Here is a 17,175-nt window from a genome sequence, read left to right as displayed (position 1 = left end):
TTTCTTCATGTCTGATTAAATAGATTTCAAGCACGAGCCTTCTCAAATTATTTTATAAATGAATAAAATCGCATAGTTAGAAATAACTTAATAAAAAAAACAACACTTTTGGAATAGTAAGGCACATCAGAGGACACTATTAATTATTTCATGTCATTAGTTACCTTGTCTCTGTTGATGTGTTCCAAATAGCATAATCAGCTACTCATTTTTCCTTTTGGGACTTGAAAACCAGGCAAGCCTTAGTAATTGAAAGGAAAACAAACTGATGATGACGAAGTACAGCATTAAGAAATGATGGAGAGTGTTAAAAATCTAGAGGACAGCTTTGTTTTATTCTACAAAAAAGAGAATAATTTACTAAAGTGAAAACCCTGTGTTTAAAGTTATTTAATAACCCTTTTATTTCAGAAGATGCTCTTGTGTTTTACATTTTTAAGATTGCTTATATGCAAAACTATTTTTATATTCCTTTTAATAATGTCTTGTGAAGTGCACTGTTTTAGGTTTGATGTTTTATGAGTATAAAAATTGTCTCCCTCAACAATTTTAAAGCTTCGTAAACTCAGGCAGAATGGTCCACTCATCTATGGCTGTACCCAGCCCCTTGCACGATGCTTTGCATACTGAGAAGCCCAATCATTAAATATGTACTACTGATACTTGGTGGTTTGGATTTGACCTTTTGTAGGGTCAGAGTTATACATGACCTAGCCCCTTTATGTTTCATTAAATTTCAATTTTTAAGACTGTTTTAAAAGCAGAAGACAAAACAGTCTCCATGGTAAACTAGCGCTATGCATGAACACTTCTAATACTTCCACTCCACACTCTTGTGCTTCTAAAGAAATATTTATAATCTAAGCCCCTCCAGAAAAGCCAAAAAGTTATGTCCAACACTGGACATATATGTTCATCAAGACTGTAATAATCTATAGCTACCATGAATTTATTAAGGGACCTTTCAACTGTTAATGGCTCCTAATTAAAAAAAATTCCCATTTTACCTGATGAACACCTTCTAACTTAGGATAAAGAATATGTTTAAATTATTGATAAAAATTTTCACATTAAAATATATAAAATGTATCATTTATTTGTTTTATTTTAATACTTCTGTTTAAAATAAGGGAATTACTCTTACTAAATAATTGCAAAGTTAGAACAATAACTTTGCTGTAATTTTGGCCTCCTTTTAAAACAGGAGCATTATAAACCTTAAAGAGAATCATACAAGTTGAATATCATGCTATTTTTCTAGAACCAGATCCAAATATCTTAACCATAATATTAAAATAAGATTTATTTTATTATAAGTTGTATTGAACATACCAAAGTAACATTTAATCTTCCAAGATTATAAGAATCATTGTGGCCGAAACCGGTTTGGCTCAGCGGTAGAGGGTCGGTTTGCTGACTGAAGGGTCCCAGGTTTGATTCTGGTCAGGGGCATGTACATTGGTTGCCGGCACATCCCTGGTAGGGGGTGTGCAAGAGGCAGCTGGTCGATGTTTCTCTCTCATCGACATTTCTGGCTCTCTGTCTCTCCCCCTTCCTCTCTGTAAGAAAAATCAATAAAATATATATATATTTTTAAAAAAAGAATCATTGTGATAAATTTTCATTTCATACAAAAGACTAACAAAAGCATGGCATTCAGTTGTCTTTCATCCTTTCCAATTTATGCTGAGATATGCTGGCACATTATTATTATTATTATTATTATTATATTACTATTATTATTTTGGAAAAACAGCAATAAAAAAAATTAAACAGCAGCCAATGAATTTTATAATAAGAAAGAATTCTAAAACTTGCTAAGACAATTCAAATTTACAAAGCAGTATTTTAATTAATTATGTAGATAACAAGATATTGGCAAACTAAATGAAAAATATTTTATCAGATCAGAATGAACTAGTTTAAAATGAAACCTCATCATTCATAGATCAGATAAATATACTCAAAAGTAAGCATTCAAAGATATTTATAGACTTTTACTTCATTCCTTTGAAATATTACTTAATAACTTTAATTATTTTCTGGACTAAGTTTCTGCCAATCTCTCTCTTGAATAATTCTAATAAAGTCACTTTTTGCAAATTTTACTTCCATCAATTTAAATACTGTCTATCCTTTCTAATTGCTTCAAACAGTCATTATGATATCTCCATTAGATTTTAAAATAGTTATACTGTTTAAATTTTTGTAAAACTCATTATTTTCTTATTGTGATCATAAACTCAATGATTTGGGGGGGGGACAGGGATGGATAATGTTTATGACATTTTGGCAGGCCAACATTATGAAGACAATATTAACATGAGTATAAAATTTTGCATCATTCTCACTTGTTTTTGTAGTTTTGAATACATTTCACTGTGTAATCTGTGCTCTTATATTCAGGTTATAGATTAAAATCTTGAATCTCTCATTCTTTCCTAAATTTATGTCTGCCTCTTGACCTACCTTTTAAAAATATATATTTTTATTGATTTCAGAGAGAAATGAAGATGGAGAGAGAAATAGAAACATTAATGATGAGAGAGAATTATCAATAGGCTGCCTCCTGCACACCCTCACTGTGTATTGAGCTCACAACCCAGGCATGTGGCTTGACCAGGAATCAAATCATGACCTCCTGGTTCATAAGTCGATGCTCAACCACTGAGCCATATTCACCAGGCTTGACCTATTTTTTCACTCCCTTCAGGATACAGAAAGTCTGACAGTGAATTATTTAAGCTTGTTTGGATGAATTTTAAACAAGTCTTAAGATGTCAGGTATAGCAATAAATGGACAAATAATAAGGTTTAATAATGTACAATTTAAATAATAGAACAATATTTTGAAAATAAAATGATTTGGTATTGGTCTACATAAACCATGAATTGATATTTTACCATACTATTTACCTGTATTTATTTGCAATTTCATAAGAGTTTTATATTTGGAATGTAGGTTTTTTTTTAAAAAATTACTTGATGTGAAGTTTTATGGAAATGTATTACTTTGTGTTCAGATTTATATCTCACTTATTTGTTATACTATAGTAATGGTTCAAGTGAAATAACATTGTTGAAATACCAATACTGAAAATAAACGTATATATCATAATTCATTCTTTCTACAATTTACCTATAAATCTCTAATAGGGTAACCAGGATATTGTATCTTTATACATATTCTAAGACTGAGTACAATAAAGATTTTATTTCACTCCTTACTTGAACATACTCTCTACAAGCCAGCTTTCTGACCTGTGGAATAAGCTAGATAAGATGACACTTCCCTCTGGAGTGTATGAAAACATGCCAGTGCAATAAAAACTATGATAGCAAAGATTAAGGTTTCTGACCCCAATTGAGGCATTTCAGCTTTTTAGAGAGCCCCTGGAGAACGGCCTTGAACCTTCTCTCACTATCTCACTGGCTCTCTCATCAGTGCACAGAGCATTTCACAAACATTTGAAACTTAGCAATCTCTCTTTCAAAATGGAGCTGTGGGAATGATTTAAATCTCTTAACCCTCCGGCAAATTTCTCCATCCTGGAGAATTAATCGACCATTCAGTCGATAAACTTTTGAAGACTTGAGGGAAAGTTACAGACGTCCATATGGATTGCATGGGAGGTATAGTAAAGGGACAAATGTAGATTACTTTTTTTAAAGGTTACAACTGACTTATGGAAATAAATTACTTATGCACTCAGAGAAGATATGGTTATATTAACAATTAACTGTCAGTTGACATTGCCATTTATTTCTTACTGTGTAAAGAACACTATGTTAGGCACAAAAATGGCTTCTCCATAGAACCTTCCTTTGTGGATCCTTGTACTAGAAAAAAAACACACACAAAAGAATAAATGCATATAGAACAGAATATAGTCAATGCTAAGTGATATAAAAAAATATGAATCAGCATTATAGAAGATGATGAAAAAAGTTATTTTCTTTTTTTTAAATATATTTTATTGATTTTTTACAGAGAGGAAGAGAGAGAGAGAGAGAGAGAGCTATAAATGTCAATGAGAGAAACATCGGCCAGCTACCTTTTTCACATCCCCTACTGGGGATGTGCCCGCAACCAATGTACATGCCCCTGACTGGAATCGAACCTAGAACCTTTCAGTCCACAGACCCACGCTCTACCACTGAGCCAAACCGGTTTTGGCAAAAGTTACTTTCTTTAAGTAAAAGAAGAAGAATATTTCCGAGGAATAATAGGATTTTAACAAGGCCTGAAGAACTGATAGAATTTAACTATGGGAAGTTATTAAAAAAATAATAATAATACGCACAAGAAACAAAACAAATTGTGGCACCAATAAAAGTACTTTCAATGCCAAAAAGTTGTACTTGAATTTTGCAGAATAGTGTTTCCAAACTGTTGTGTAGAATATCAGTGCCCATTAAGATGTAAAAAGATATTCCATTAGAAAAAAAAATTATCTGGACAAAATTACATTTGTGAAAGATCAAATACTCTATAGATAAAAAGAGCTAGCAACTAGTGGTCATGGATTAATGACTATTATGATTACTACTACCACCACCACCACAGACACAGCTGTGGCTACTAAACAGAAGCTGAAGCTAATAGGGCTCCAAGAAGAAGAGTTTTAAAAACTCTCCAATGATTTGAATATCCCCCCTACTTCCCATCTCCTGGTGGAAAGCAACTGCCTGAAAGTAAGGGTTTTTAGTTTTCTACTGAATCATCAGTGCGTAGGTCTACGTGGCACCAGCCAGACCAAATATCCTCTCCCACCTGCAAGAGGAAAACAGGGAGAGAAAGGAACACAGCTCTCCTCTGTGGGAGGTAAAGGCTCAGTATTCAGTGACTTAGGACCAGACTTGAGTCTAGAATGAATATTGTACTAAAAAAAATAAAATAAAAAAAAAATCATGAACAAAATGCACATACAATCAAGATGACTATTCCATTGGTATGACTAGGAAGAAATAATACACCTACGTATTCTTAATTAGGTATGTTGGTTCTCTTTGTTCTATGGGATCTGAGACTTGAAGATTCCCACTTTTTAAATGTCTTCACAATGAAATATTTTTAACAAATCTGCACAATTCTATAATGTATTGATAACTATCCCAGTGAAAGATATAGCTAACTACAAACTCTCCTGTTGTACACATCTTCTCTGATCTTTCTTGCTTCAGATTTTGTTCACCTTTTTCTGCCTGAATTGGTCCCCACTCCCCTGGCCTCCTACTATAGAATGCAACAAAGGCTTCACTTGTTCAGTAACCTTGCCCTGATCTCTGCAACCTTGGGTTGCAAGTATCTCCCTTAGTTCCCATAAAAATACATTATTTACCATATACTAGTATATAGTGCCAGTTTACTTATTTGTCTCAGCCTTGGGAATACCCTCCTTGAAGATTAGAGTACTTTTTATTATATTCCAAGTATTTATTTTGTTACTAGATGCCTGATAGTTTCTATTGTAGCTTCCATTTTTGAGAATGAGAGATCAGAACCATCAAGTTTAAACATGTTGCCTTAAGATAAAGTTTATAGGAACCTTGCTGAAGGAAAATTGGGGGAAATTAGTCCCATTAAGTTGAATGGAAATGTAAGACATTTTCTCTCTTATGTAGCTATATGTTCTGATAACAGAGTTGGAAACATACGTAAATATATTTTAGTATACAAGAAATAAGACGATCAAATAACAAAAATTTAATGTGCAACCACAATTTATACTGAGGTATATTTTAATTTTAGATATTTTTGAGTAGCTAATGGATTTTTATTTGATTATTATAAAACATATGCATTCATATCTCAGATGAATGAACCACATGCATACATCACCCTGAGTATCTTTCAAGGATGATGTGCAAGTGTGCAGAAAGTCAATCATTGTTTTAATAATGGAAAGCTGTGGATCGGAAATTTGGAGGGCTGGTTAACCTTAATTGCTCAAAGAGTCAGAGCTAATTACTAGATATAGGTAGTTGAAGCAGCCCCGACCCTTTAGTCCTAAATTCACTGATTGGCTTTAATTGGAGTTTCCTGCCTAGGGCATATGGGTGTATCCTATAATTTTAATCTTAATAAAAGGGATGGAAAAGCCAGAGCAAGAGTAGCCCTCCCGCTAGAGTTGAGGGAATTGCCTGGCCCCCATTTCCCAAAATTAAATCTTTTCTAAAGTCTCTTTCACTTGTGTGTGGCCTTCTCCAGAACCCGAATCCTGAACTGGAACCCTGAATCACACGTGACATGAAAGGGGCTCCCACACAAGTTATGTACAATGTATTCACTTCTGTACTCATTAATGTTTCTTCAATATTACAAAAGGATCCAGACCTTCTTTATTTTAGAAACTATGTGAAACAAAGATGTACATAATATGAAAAAACATGTCTCATAAAATAAATTCATTTTTTCATTTATTTCCGTGTAGGAAATAAAGCAAGATGAAATGAACAACATGCATACATCACCTGAGCATCTTTTTAAAAAATATATATTTTATTGATTTTTTTACAGAGAGGAAGAGAGAGGGATAGAGAGTTAGAAACATCAATGAGAGAGAATCATCAATCAGCTGCCTCTTGCACAACACCTACTGGAGATGTGCCCACCACAAAGGTACATGCCCTTGACCAGAATCGAACCCAGGATCTTTCAGTCTGCAGGCCGACACTCTATCCACTGAACCAAATCAGTTTCGGCACCCTGAGTGTCTTTGAAGGATGATGTGAAAGTTATATACAATGTATTACTGCCATTAGGCTTAGAAATTATTTCCTAACATTTTTTCTATGATCAGGTTTAGTTCCACATTTAATAATATGATTATAACCTGTTAGAACATATGGATGCTGAATTAACTTTGAATTATTATAACATCTAATTCATCATGCAGAAATTAAATAGCTTGTTCTTTATCAGAGGAAAAGAAGTATAACAAAGAGCTTTCCCTACCCCACCAAACTCACCTCCATGGATATATTGTGGATTACTAATAATGTGGTTAAAATAATTTACAGGGACAATGGTTTTATATACAGGAAAGTGCCAAGGTCCAATAAGGGCACTTCCTAGGTATGATCATTATAAAATCAAGTGAAGACATTTTTTTTTTTTTAGGTTCACAGCAAATCCTTTATGAAATGGAAGATGCTGGGGCTGAAACACAGCCAGAGTTAGTAACAGCATGCAAACAACCTTCAGAGTAAAAATTATTAAAAAATGTCTAATCCTGTAATTGTATCAAAGCTGGCAGGTGCTCACTACACAGAACATTAATTTGGGAAATTTAGAGATGATTTTAAAGATGACCTTCTGTGCCAAATATGTTAAGAGCAATGCATCTCAGGATAAAAATACGAAATATTTTACAATCTGTAGGAAGGATGAAGAGGGAAAGGTAAGGGAGAGGATATTTCCAACCCCAGAGCAATTATAACATTTCCATTGGGCTTCTCTGTTTATAGGGAGTAGAATCTGGGCAAGAGTGTTTTTAAGCCTTCATCACTTGACTGTGTCTTTTAGTGAGTTCTGAATTATTACCATCTTAACTAAAATTAAGCAAGGGAAGGGGTTTATAGAAAAGTGAGAGTATTTACTGAACAAGAATAAATTACCGAGGAGGATCCAAGATGGCTGCACAGGTAAACACCTAGCCGCAGCTGCACACAACAATTTCAATAAAATACAACTAAAATATAAAATGGACCTTGCCCAGAGCTACAGGAAGTGGACTGACTGAAAATTGTACAACAAGAAGGAAAGAGAAAACCAGAAGGAAAATCAGAAGAGCTGTAAAAGCCTAAGGTATGGAGACATGCTATGCGCACGTGGAGAGGACGGAGCCAGAGAGGGGCTGAGTACCTGGCGGGCGTTCCCTAGCACAAAGGAAATAAAAGCTCCGGACTGGGCTGAACCCCAGTCCGACAGCACTGAACCCAAGTTCTAGGCCAGACCCTGGGGACCCAGGTTCAAACATGGAGGCAGGGCTGTGAGGTGGAATCCCAGGGGAGCGGCGAAGGGCAGAGCCTCCGAAGTCGCGCACATTGCCTTCAGAGGACAGACTGTTGACTCTGATGCTAGACTGCCCTGGCGGGAAGGAGACAAGGGCTCCAGGCTGGGAGGAGCCCGATGAAGAGCCGGAGCCACCGCTGGGCGTAAGCAAGCCGGCGCCGGCAAGGAGCCGGGCAACAGGGCCCCCAGGAGGAGGTGCTGCTGTGCCCTTGACCACTGATTGCTGGCCATGGAGCCGACGCCAGGAGCTGCTTCCTGGGTGGCACTGACCCCAGCAAGAGGCTGAAGCCGCGCAGGAGGCCGCAGAGAACAAAAGGGCGCTGCAGGCCAGCCTGCTGAGCTTCCAGGACGAGGAGGAAGAAACCGAAGAAGTTTTCAATGTGAAGAAATCAATTTATAGCAAAAAGATAGTAAAATTATTTAAGAAAGAATACAAAGAAGATCTTGAAAAATCAAAGATTAAGACAGAACTCAACTCAGCAGCCAACATTGGAACATAAATGCATTTAAAAAAAAAAAAAAAAAGACAGAATGTTGGAGCGGCTGTAGCCAGGCCCAGAGTGGCCAGGCCCAGGGCAGTGGCAGCCGGGCCCGGAGCAGCAGCAGCCAGGCCCCAAAGCAGTAGCAGCTGGAACCGGAGCAGCAGCAGCCAGGCCTGGGGCAGTGGCAGCCAGGCCTGGGGAGGAGGCGGCCAAGCCTAGGGCGGCCAGGCCCTGAGCGGCCAGTCCCAGAGCAGCTGGGCCCAGAGCAGCCGGGTCGGGAGCATCCAAGCCTGGAGCAGCAGCAACCGGGCCCCAAGCAGCAGTGGCCAGACCCGGAGCAGCTGGTTGTGGAGCAGCCCAGAGTAACAGAGGCCAGGCCGGGAGCAGCTCGCTCCTTGCCTGCTCATGCCCCAGGGCTGCCTCTCAGACATGGCTGGAAATTTTTGCGGGAACCTGAGGTTCTGCTGAATCAAGTGATGAAGGCTTAGATCTGGATGTGTTGAGTTATTGTAGTGCTGGGGTGTTGATCTGTGAGTGCCTTGTGTGGTGTCTGGATGAGGTTGGTTGATCTATTTGGAAGTGTCTTTTGTGTGAAGTGTATCCTTGGGCATGTGGAGGTATTATTGATTTGAGAAAATGCTAAGTAATTGATTTACTATCTGAAAAATTCAAAGTTCTGAAAGTTTAAGGTCTCTTGCCAAAAAGAGGTTTTAAAGCTAACACCTTAATTTTAATGGAGAAAGGGGAGGACAAGCTCTTCCCACCCAGAACAGGTAATCCAATTCCAGCCAGCAGCTATCTTTAAACAATGTGTTCATTTACATTTGAATGGCTACACCTTTTGATAGCCTAAGGGCAAGTTTACATGTAAACAAGTTTGCTTCTCAGTTCCCAGGGCAGAAAAAACAAGGTTTAAAATTATTAGATTTTAAAATTTATTCTTAAAAATATAAAAGTTTATTAATTAAAAAAAAGAAGGAAATTAAAAAACCTGATGAACAATATTAACTGTTGATTATAATTGAATCAAAGATACGGGAGGAGAGTGGATTGACAATTCTCAGGGGAAAAGGGGAGTGGTGGATGTGGGAAGAGACTGAACATAAACAGTGCACCTATGGATGAGGACAATGGGGGTGGGGAAAGGGCCGAGGGTGGGGTGGGAACCTGGTGGAGGGGGGAAGAAATGAACAATAAAGATTAATTAAAAAAAAAAAAAGAATAAATTACCAAAGTATATTCGACCTAACAAAGAAATATCAAAAGTGACATTAATTTGATTTAGAGTTATAAGATTTTGTGGATCAAAGGGGTAAGTAATTTTCCAAAGTTACACTATTATTTAATATGTATCCTTGATTACATGAACTTGAAAAGACCAGACTTAAAATGTCACAAAAGACATTTGCAGAAGGAAAACTTAAGGAAAATATAACATTGATTAGTGATCCAAGGAGAAAGAACTAATATTTTGGAAAAATATCTCATGATGCTTTTTCTAAGTGTGGACAAAATATTCTCTTATCAGGATGTTAAAAAGAACATACAAGCAGACAGAAGCTGTGGGTTGCTGAAGGATGCCTAGGACCAAACCAGAGACAGGAGGACCTGCATTACCACCATTTGTCCACCAACCAGATCTGAAATATCATGGCTGGCATGTACACATAAGGAACTATCTGGCATTGAAATTGGGTCACAAAACAACTGTTGGCCCAGAAAGGAACTCAGTACAGACTGATTCATTTGCCTCTCAGCATAACCATTATGGCTTGTTGCAGTTTAGGTTCTTACAAGGGTATTTCTTGGATCACATGATCTCACACATCTAGAGGAAATAATGAACAACATAAACAGACCCAGAGAAAGAGAACCAGGGATCAGACTCTCAAACCTTAGAGGGAAAGTAAGGGAGGATGGGGTAAGGGGAAGAGATCAACCAAAGGACTTGTGTGCATACATATGGGCCTAGCCAGTGGCCATGGACAATGAGGGTTGGGGGGGGGGGCATATCTAGGGAGGGGTTTGGGATGGGAATGGGGGAATAAGGATAATTATGTGAGACCATAATCAATTAAAAAAAAAAGAACATGATAAGATAAAAAATATTGACAGAAAAGTTATATCTGTGACTTTACTGCTTCATAATCTTCTAGTGTTTCTTAGAAGTGGACCAACGAAGGTAAATGCCTGTAAAAATTAATAAATTTATTTGATCAGGCTTTTATTCACTATGGTGAAATACAGTCAATTCAATATAAAGTCTGTTTTTTCTATCTATGTTTTACTCACTTCATTTTAAGCCTCCAAGCCTCTATTAATTTCTTTAACCATATCTTTGTGACTATTTTCAATTCTGTTTTCATTTCCATTTTTGGACTTACCTAAACAGACCAAAAGCTGAAGCAATCCAACAGACTGATTTCTTCATTCCTATACTTGGGCAGTTGACTACAACTGGAGAAAATGACAAAATCTTCAGAAAATTGTCTCTGAAAAATAATGTCCTATGAGCTCAATAGGGCTATTTACCCTGCTCTCCAATCTCTGTTCTGATAAGGTTTTTCTCTATTTTTCACAATTTCTAATCAAACCATTTCTAATCTTCTCAACTATCCTACCCTATTACCTTACCACTCATTCTCAGCAGAAAAACCTGTCCTTTACTTCACAGACTTGTAGAAACACTCAGGTAAGAACCCTTCAAATTCCTGATATCCCACCTACAAAGTGATGGTGTATTATAACTGTCTTCTTTTTTTCATTATGACAGAAAATGTCTTATTCTGGCTTAGGCTGACTCCTCCAATTTTTCTTAGGATCCCCTGATTGCTACCACAGGGATTTCATTCCAACTTTTGAGCTTTATCCCATTGTCTTCTGTACTTTCTCTCTTTTTTACTTACATTTATGATAAAACCTCATGTTTTTCCTATTTTGTCTTGTACTTCACCCCCAGTTTTAGTTCCCTCTTTATTAGCTGACATTGCCAAGCATCTTGAAAAAAAAAAAAATCTAAACTCCCCACATGTGCTTTCTCTTTTCCCATTTTTTGTTTAGATATAGCAATATAAACTTCATCCTTTACTTGCCCATTGAACAAGCTCCAAGCAAGACTATTTCTAAATGTTTGTTGCTATGTCAGGTGATTACTTAGTTTTCATTTATCTATTCTCCTGGGAGTAATTAATATTGTAAACCATAACCTCCCTATTGAAACAAAAGTTCCCTTAGCTTTCTCAATGTTAAGTTCTTTTGGTTCTTCTACCGATCTCCTTGATTGCGCCTTCTCAGCCTCCTTAAGGGATTTGCCTTGGTGAACTCATCCGTGCACAGGATTTGACTCCTTTGACAAATCTCTGAAGCATCTGTCACTTATTCTGGTCACCTGACTCACTAAACACACTTGTAACATTTCATTCTTTATTCTAATCAATGAAAAGATGAAAATAAAATCTCTAGATTCTCTTCCAATATGACAACTTCATTTCATGATCACTCACCTAACAAGGATATACACAAGCCTTGGAACCCTTCAGTTCCTCTGGCAGTATGGTTAGGGAGGTATTGTATGGTGTCTATTAGAGGCCCAATGCTCGAATTCATGTACGAGTGAAGTCTACCCAGCTCTTCCCAATTGGGGCCTACCGGGGCTGGGTCAGCCAGAAGGAAGGGCTGCTGGAGGTTGGCCGGCTGGCCCTGCCCCCAATGGGAGGGGGAGTGGGAAGGGGACAATCAGGGCTACAGCGTGGGTCAAAGCAACTGGTTGTTCCAGTCGTTCTGGCATTCTGCTTGCTTGGATTTTATATATATAGATTCTATCTTTGTGAAGTTTAAGAGATAAACAAAGGCTTAAAAATTAAGGAGAAAGTTTAAAACACAAGAAAATACAATAGAATGACTTTATAATTTTTTTGGGGGGGACAAAAAGATGAGTTTTGAATTAGGAACATATATTTATAAAACTTGTATCTGAAAAAACAGGTTAGTATCCATAATTTACCATAATTTATAAATCAGCCAAATATGCATTCAGGCAAAATACAGAAATTGGCTTTTCATACTAAAGAAAAGCTAAATTGTCTCAACATTTAACACACATGTATAGTATAATTACATAAAAGTGAAATGCAAATTAAAATTCCAATGAAATGTAAACTGATATCTAATACATATTTAGAAGTTAAGATAGCTGACACTACCAACTATTGGCAACAATGTTAAGCAATGGGACCAATTGTAATATTGCACATCTTCCCTAGAGAAACCTTCCCTAGACAACACCAGGGAATGTGTAAGAATGTTTGAAGTTATATTGTTAATAGCAAGGGAATAAGAAACTCTTAAATGCCCATCAATATTAGAAGAGGTAAATTGCAAAATGAGAAGAGATAAATTAGAAGAGAATATTACACAAATACAAAATGAATAAAATATAATTGTGCATCAATATGGGTGAACCTTAAAAATCATTTTACTCAAAAACAAAGTTTTATAATCAGCTTCTAAATAGAAAAACTATATATTTTTATATGTGTGTGTGTAAGTGTACACTAGAAAAAATCACGAGAGTGTTTAAATAAATACAATAAATTTATCATTGTAACTAGTGCTAGGTCTGTGTGACAGAAGAAAATTTAATTTTTTAGGACTCCATACTAGACTTCAAATATACCTGTGCTTTCTGTTTCATAGGCTGAGTTGTGAGTGGTTTGATTTTATTATAATTCTTTAAATTGTATGTATCTCTTATTTTCACTTTTTAATTTACAAAATGCATTGGTGAAAAGGAGAAGAAACATTTATCATTAACTAGAAGATAGTATAAGGTCCAAATGAAGTTTTTGAAAAATGGGAGCAATCTTTTGAAATAAGCAGAATGATCTTCCAAAGACACCTCTGCCACAATCCCTGAAACCTATGAAAATGTTACCTGACATAGCAGAGAGACTTTGCAGATGTGAGTTTAGTTAAGGACCTGGAAATCAGACAATTATTGAGGGTTATTCCATTGAGCTCAATGTAGTCATAGGGTAGTTAAAAGCAAATAAGGAAGGCAAAAGTCAAGGGAACATATGAGTATGGGAGAAAGGCACAGAAAGTTCCAAATCTGTTGACTTTGATGGTGGAGAAATGGAACAAGAGCCAAGGAACACAAGTTACCTTAAGAGGCTGGAAAGGTCAAGGAAACAGATTCTTTCCAATGCATCCTAAAGGAGCACTATCCTGCAGGCACCTCAGCTTTAGTTCAGTAAGTCCCATTTTGGACGTCTAACATTCCGAGCTCTAACATAATAAAGATGAGTGCTTTCATGCCACTAAGGTTGTGGTATTTTTGTTATAGTAGAAATAGAAAACATCTACCTCTTTATTTCAAATGGCCTTTGGGAACTGCTGGGAAGACAAAGAGAAGAAATTACAACAAATGCTGCTGTTTACATCACTACCACAACTGTACAGTTTGTGGTTAGTTGTAGAAGACATTTTGCAAAAATTGGCTACATATATTCTGTTCTTAAGCTTAATAATAAATCCATAGGTCCATAATCATTATTTCCTTTTGACAAGTAAGAAAACTAAGGAATTAAGAGTATTATCAGTCGTTAAAAGCCACAACCCTAGCCCCACCAGTGTGCCTCAGTGGTGAAACATCAACCTATGAATAAGGAAGTGATGGTTTAATTCTGGTGAGGGCATATGCCCAAGTTGGGGGATCAATCCCAATTAGGGGGAGTGCAGGAGGCAGCCAATGAAGATTCTCTCTCATCGTTGATGTTTCTATCTCTCCCACCCTCTCCCTTCCTTTGTGAAATTAATTAAAAATATATTAATACTTAATTTGTATGTAACTAAACTTATTTAATAATAAAAATTAGTTTTATTTGTGAAATCACAAGATGTAAAATAATGTGTTTAACTGGTATTTCAATTAATTATATGTATTAAATATATGTGTTATTATGCATATATTATGTTATTATTCATATAGCTATTAATGTAATTATACATAAGCATATAATTTTATTGATTACCTTCTATCTGATTTTTCAACATTTACAAAAACATGAATCACAGTTGAACCACAGTTAAAATGTGGGCATGGTCCTAGAAAAAGTTAACAATGCTTTGAGACTAGTCTATAATCTCAAATCTTTGTGATAAAAGGACCATTTGTGAATAGTTCTTATTCAACCTATTTTATGCATGTATTGAATTATGTGAATATTGGTTTAGTAATTTGCTCTAAATTTTACTCAACCGCAGCACTAGGGGAGGAGGAAGAGTGCAATTTAGGTATCTAAAATATATTTCTCATCACACTCAATCAGAATAATATCTTTACTTTGATTCCCATATAAGTAGAATTGTAGTGAAGCAACAGAGGGATTAACAATTAAGACTGAATGAGTCAGAGAGAGAGAGTGCTAGAGGAAAAAAGGAGGGGATTGAGTGTAGAAAAGAGGGAGGGAGACAGAGAGAGAAAGGACCCAAGAAAGTTTTTTGGGTTGAGCAAGGAACAACATGGCAACATTGAGGAGAAAAACTTAAGTTACTAGCAATTATTTTTTTACTGTAGCATTTATTTTTCTAGGTTTATAAAAATGTCAAATATAATAAGGAGGAAAATAGTTTACAAATGCAGAACTAAAAAGATAAGATCAAAGGAAGATCAAAGACAACATTAAATAGATTAAGTTTAAATTGATGGATGGAGATAAACTTTTCATTTTACTCTTATTTAGAATAAATTCAAGGAATCAATTTCTAGCCATATACAGAATCGTGAATTGATTTTAATGGCATGTGTGAAAAAATTGCCTCAAATACTCTAAGAATATATTTTCAAGAAAGTATTTATGCCTATAATGGTTGTATCACTCTATGCCTCAAAACTGGAATTATATAGTAAAATAAAAAGTATTAGAAGTGAGACAATCAGGTTGATACTCAAGAGCTCTGGTTAAAAAAATCTCTGTATCATCAAGTCCTAACATTCAGCCAGTCAGTTGTCAGTTTAAAAAACACACAATTTTATCACATTTCTATAGATCACACCTCTCAGAAAAAAGAAAATAAAAAATTCTCAAAGATAAAAGTGGATAATTTTAATAGTAAATATGAAAAAATAGATGTTTGCTTGTATTTGTTTTTAAAGGAGCTGGTAAATAGTTAAAAATGTTCATAAAGTAGAGTTGATCTAAAATCAACATGTATCTAGCTTTATAAAAGTTCACATGCCCAGTGTTTACTCACTTATTTTAAATGTGACTTTTCCTTACTTGACTGAGTATTTATGAATTCAAACAATCAAATCAAGTAAGCATAACTAAGTAAACAAAGGCATTTCTAATACAGTAAAGGTGATATGAATTTGCCCTCCAATGGAGAATCTGTAAAGAAAACATTCTAATCAAACAAGACCCTCTCACAGTGCTACTTTCCTCAAGAGACTTACATTCCATAATTGAAGGCTGGGATCTTCTCTTTGTTGGTTTTGTAATACGTTTGATTAAAGTTAGTTTATCAATTTATGCTTCTAAATGTTAATGTACTTCAACACTTCTAAGTATAGTAAATGGCATTTGGATGTCACTGTTCTGGCACAGACACAGACAGAATTATTCTGGTCAGAACTTGAAAAATTAAGGTTTTACTTTTATTCATTTAGTAACACGATAATGATAGGGAGTTAGTACTCATTGTTACATACTGGCCCATAGTCAAACATTTAGACTGCAGTGCCTAATAGCAAGCAAGGAGCTGCTTTTCAAACATGCAGCAGTGTCGCCTGAAGAGGAACCTGGCCTTGTCCCAAAGCCCTGGAGACCTGCACTATGATTACCAACCATATTGGAGGTCCTCAGAGGCCTGCAGTATGCACATTTCCCAGGAGTAGTGGTAGCCCAGTTTGCCTGAAGCCTGGTCTATTGTAGAAAAACCTAATACAGACACTTTCAATACTCTTTCAAAGACAATATAATAAGTGTGTGTTCTTGGTAACTACAACAGCATCTATACATTCAAGAAAATGCATTATGTTCTCCAAAAAGAGGCATCAGACCATTTTAATATTTTTTTAATGAACCCCAAAGAGGACTTTTCTTTCTTTTTTCTCTCTCTTTTTTTTTTAATCCCTGTTTCTCTCTACCCTAATCCTCCTTACTTTTTCTTATTATTTTTCCAACTTCTTCCCACATGAAAGCCCTCAGCTCATTTATATGCAAAATGTAGGCAAACTGAGGTCAACAATATAGTTCCTGAAATAGAAGAAGTTTGCTCATTTGTGGAAGATAATTATTACTTCTGGTTTCCTCTTGCAAAGAGTGATGGTAACTCAAGTGAGGTGAAAGCTCTACTTCTTCAGAAAGTGACTTTATTTTAGTATTTCAGTTTCTATTGTGAAGTTCTTACCACAGCATCTGGATAAAGCACTTTGAGAAACTCATAGTGGAGTAAGGATTGTAGCAGAGGTACATTTTACATTAGGTTTTCTATATTAATTAGAGCAACATGATTGGCAGGTTCATGGTGCTATCCTGTCAATTTTATGCACTGTAGCTTGAATAAAATTATTGGATATGCAATAAGGCTAAAGTAGGAGTTATGCTGTGGAAACTTACTCCACCAATTTGAATATTTATCTTATTGTAAGCATCCTGGGAGATTTCAAGTTTA

This window comes from Pipistrellus kuhlii, unplaced genomic scaffold (genome assembly GCF_014108245.1).
Source record: "Pipistrellus kuhlii isolate mPipKuh1 unplaced genomic scaffold, mPipKuh1.p scaffold_m20_p_3, whole genome shotgun sequence".
NCBI classification, from domain to species: Eukaryota; Metazoa; Chordata; class Mammalia; order Chiroptera; family Vespertilionidae; genus Pipistrellus; species Pipistrellus kuhlii.
The sequence above is the reverse complement of the archived record's forward strand: the minus strand, read 5'-3'. Positions refer to the sequence as shown.